The sequence below is a fragment of the Lissotriton vulgaris genome, chromosome 10 (assembly GCF_964263255.1).
Source record: "Lissotriton vulgaris chromosome 10, aLisVul1.2, whole genome shotgun sequence".
Taxonomy (NCBI): domain Eukaryota; kingdom Metazoa; phylum Chordata; class Amphibia; order Caudata; family Salamandridae; genus Lissotriton; species Lissotriton vulgaris.
Window position 1 is genome coordinate 385,029,911 of NC_141698.1, and position 4,882 is coordinate 385,034,792.

The following is a 4,882-nucleotide window of genomic DNA, read 5'->3' on the forward strand; positions in this document are numbered from 1 at the left end:
ATGAATTTAGAGTAAAAATTCTTAAAGCCATAAAAATGAAACCACATTCTCTTTACTCTCGGGGATAGGAGCTTTGGCTACAGCATCAACTAATCCAGGTCTGGGTTCAACACCCATCTCAGAAATTACATGACCCAGATACTCAATTGTATTTTTTGCAAGTTCAGACTTGCCACAATTTGCCACAACTCCGAACTTTTGTAACCTTCCAGAACTGCACCCATGCGTTTATTATGAATGGACACATTTTCTCCTGCTATTAAAATATTGTCTTGGAACATTACACCACTTCAATCCCTTCTAATACATTTTCCAGCACACGTTGAAAAACTGCTGCCGCAAGGCCGAAAGGCATCCTTTTGAATTGATAGGTACCCATTGGTGAAACAAAGGCAGATGCTAAGTCAATCTTAGAGAAAAACGTAGCTCCTGAGAATGTGCTTATGATGTCATCTATCCTAGGTAAAGGGTGAGAGTCAATCCAAATAACTAATATAGCCAGTACTGCAGTGGATGTATACTTTTAAATGGGACAGGTGTTATGCACTAAAAAGTGTGCTCCTTTCACAGCTCCCATTCCAATCTCACAGCTTCAGTGAGATATGATGAGAACGGTTCTCTATCAGCCTCCTGGGTGAACAGAGGGTTCGGGCAGGGTTGTATTTTGGCCCCTGTGCTGTTTACCCTCTATATTAACAAGCATGGTTTAAGTTTACTTATTTTGCATAGTTTCTTAAAACCATTGCAACACAAAAATATTTCATTACAAACACAAAATATTAACAAGCATTGGGATTTACTTTCAGCCGTTTGCAAAGATATCCCTAAGGCCAATACCAAAAGTATTCCTTCCCTGTTGTATGAAGACAACACAGTGCTATTCACCAAGATTGCTGTTGTACTGCAAATATTTTTTTTTCTGATTTCATGGACTCCTTTGAATCATTTTTTTAAAAAACACACTTTATGAAAACAGGCAGTAAAAAGTCATACAGCCGTAAGTTCTTTTGCAGGGGGGCAGAACTTACTAAAGTTTCTACTTTTCCATATTTGGGGTTGCTGTTTGATGAAAGGGTATCATGAGTGGTACACTGAGCACTTAAAAAAATATCTTGGCAAGGGCAGTGGGAGCCACGATAGGCTTTGCTAGGAGACATGGGGCGAAACCTATAGCTGCCCAATTAACGGTATATAGAGACAAATGTATACCTATGGCCACCTATAAATTGGTTGACAGAGCACAACACAAGCAAGTTACACAAGTGACTCAAGTGAGTCAGCAATTCAATAAACAAAGATAGTGCAACTCCAGTAGTATAAGCAACAATAATATTTTATTCTTAAAGCTTCTACAATATTGACATGAAGAGACAACACAAGAACAGCCGACACGTGTTTCGTCTTGAGACGACTTTTTCAAGGCTAAAATAACTACGTTGTGACGAAAGTATAGTATGATGAAGCTTCTTAGATTCACAGGATAGTACTCCGAACACTCGTAAGGTTGCCCAGGCTCCTATATTTTCAGCGAGTATGCTTTGCAAGCATAAATTTAATGAGGAATAATTGGCCCACGATAAGGGCAAGGCGATAGGGTCAAAGCGTTCCAAGTTCGAAGCCCTTCCCTGCAGCGTATCACAACGTAACCTCACTTGATAATGGTGTGCTCGAATCGCTCCCAAGCGCAGGTACCCTGCCTGAGATATGTCCTGTCCAGTCTCTCCAATTGAAGCCACCTATGGCTGCGATGTGTGGGGATACAAAGATGTAAGTGAACTGCAACTGACTAAGAACAAATTATTGCACAGACTTCTTGCTGCTCCCACTTGCACCTCCTCCTTCATGGTACACGAAGAGTTTATCCAGGGTCATATCTCTGACCTCATCACAGTTGCACCATTAAGGCGATGGCTTGATCAAGCCCCGTTCCTACTTTAAATCAGCTCGTTCTGGAGGACTGCATTGTACTTAAGGGGGCTTTGTTTATCCCCTGGCTGGGTTATGCCGTGGGTTACACCCTGGAGCAGCTGAGGAGGTTAGGCCACCCTGAGCCAAGGTCGTTACGCCATAGTGATATGAGAGGCATCAAAAATATGTTCCTACCTAGGAGTTTGGGGGAAACTGAAAGAAAGGAACTTGCAAAGCCCACAGTGAGGCAATATATAACAATGTGCGCAAGTCCACTAGGGCAGCCTTATTGGTCTTTTATTAAGAACGCCCATCACCTTTTTCTCCTGACCAGATTAAGATTACATTTTATTCATTGGCTACTAGCAGTTCTTAGAGTATTTTCAAAGCCTGGTGCGTTAAAAGCCATGTCCTTGCGATCACTTTTCAGAGCAAGACACTCTACATTTTACCTTTTTCTGCAACCTTTATAGTATTATACGGAAATAAAAAAAAATCCGGTGATAAGGAATTCTAATTTTGCACTAGTGAGGCCTTCCCTGATTTACTTACAAATGCTGTCTTTCCCCATGGTCTGTTTTGATGTTGCAAGCTTTTACTGATTAGCCCTAAGATACAGGAAGAAACTGCTCAGGAAGTAAAGAGCTCCTATTTGTCTTTATGTCAAGATGGTTTATGCATGTATGATTAATTGTGGGATTTTTACAATTTCCGAAGTCAGACTTTCTGTGCCTGCACTACTACATCTGCATCTTACATGTTAGTATATTGCTTCTGTGTTTTTGTGCTATATTCTTTATGTCATGTTTTAACTCACTTCTTTTATAAAAGGTTTGAGATGGTTTCCATCAGTATCAAATTGGAAATGTACATGTATTACTCGTCTGTTTTTTAAATAGTCATTTATTTTAGCTACTAATGTTTTATTTATTGTGCTTTTATGGTCTCTGATGGCCGAATAAAGTCGTATTGACTGACTAATAGATACTTACTCAATTCTACTCAGTCTCCTACCTGAAACAAGACGCTGCAGGGTGGGTTCTAGTGCTTAAATAAAAAAGGCAGCAGATTTTCATATTTTATAATCGAATCTTTTAGTGTGCCAGCCATTGTTTTACATCCTGTTAGAAGTTAAACCCAGCTTTCCTTTTGCAGTTCTACCTTTGCAGTCCAAATAATTCCTTTAGTAAACTATGGCTCCCCCTTTCAGACAACAGAGGCTATTCGGTACCTTTCATTTTATATCCACATCAGTCTCATAACTTCGTTTTAGGCCCAGCTCTCCTTCAGGGATATCATAACTCCACCTAGAACATCTTTTAGTCAGACTCAACACACCAAAGGGGTCAGACAGGTGATGAATATACCAGAAAAAACATGAGTAATTTGGATGATGTTCCCTTCTTGATGTTGTACAAAGCCATTTTGCACACGAGGGAATATCACTCAAGAATTCAGTTTAGTTCTTATCATCACCCTGATAGGGTGGAATTAACAGCCTTTAAAGAAGGTCTTTCATACAGAAAGAAATATCCAATTTAAATCAACAACCTGCTATTGGTGCTTAGTCTACAAAAAGTAAAAGAAACGTTATGAAATATCCTACAGCCAAACCCCATTCTTTTAGTTTCACCATCATAAAAAGAGGAATAAAAGACATTTGCGTTTGGCTTAATAATTGGTTTAATTTGTTTTGAAAAGAAATGATTGACGCATTCTTAATACAACCCGTGGCTGATTTATCCCATGATTGGTCTGTGATAACGTGCAAACTGACCAAATGAAATATGGGTAACACAAAAATATTGGAGGTCACGAGAGGCTCAAGAATCTGACAATAAATGTAACACAGTAATAAGGAAACCTGCAAAATTCATAATTCTGAAAGGCCTGTGGGTGAGGGCAGGCGTTGTCCTTATTTTAATTTCTCCCTCGGGTGAAATCACCTCAGGCCTGAGAGGGAGGTGGCCATTTTCTTCAACACGTCATGTAGTGGGTAGATGGCCAGCCACTCACTGACCACACTCCTTCAGCTGCACTTATGTAAGTCAGTAAGTAAGTAAGATGTATTTGTTTAGATTAATTCCAACTTTATTTAATTTATACATGGCCACCTTGGCCGAAGTGGTGCAAGCGTATGGAGTGGAGTTAGTCTCCTACGCCAATGAAACCCAACTGCTAATCTCCCTATCTCAAGCACCTTTAACTGTGGCATCCAATTTTAAGGGGAAACATCCTAAACCACGATGATTTAACCACGACTCACCTGAACAACGAGGGGAGAATAACGAAGAATAATGAACAACGTCGGACGGAACAACGAAAGGCTGAACAACGAAGTATAATGTGTCCTGTATAACCTCACTCCTCATAATTAAGGGAAGATTGGGGGGGTTGGGGGGTCTCCCCCCAAAAAAAGGATAAATTAAAATTAAATAAATAATGATATGCGTTGTTAAAATTAAAAAAAATATATAACATTTAGAACAGTTTTTTTTTTAAATTGGTTTATGCAAGAAGTATTGCAAGTACAATAGTGCCATCTTATGGCCAAACACGAGATGTTTAATTTCGTGGTAAAGGAAGTCGTGTTTAAAAAGGTAGTGGTTAAAGATAGATCGTGGTTAGGCTTTCGTGGTTAAGGCAATCGTGGTTTAGGCAGTAGTTGTTTAGACATACAACCAATTTTAAGGCCTGTATGCAGGATCTGGCCATATGGATGAACTCGCACTGTTTAAAGTTAAATAGCTCCAAGACCGAGGTACTGGTGGTTGGTGGTGATAGACTGAGCTGGACATCGGACTGGTGGCCACCTTGTTTGGGTCCTACCCCCACTCCTTGTAAGAAGGCTAAGAATCTGGGGATATGGGTTGACCTCACTCTATCCTACGAGGGCCACATTCGTCGCCTAGTGGGAAAGTGTTTTGAGGTGCTAAAAACACTCAATCATACCTTAGATCTACTTCCTCTTGAA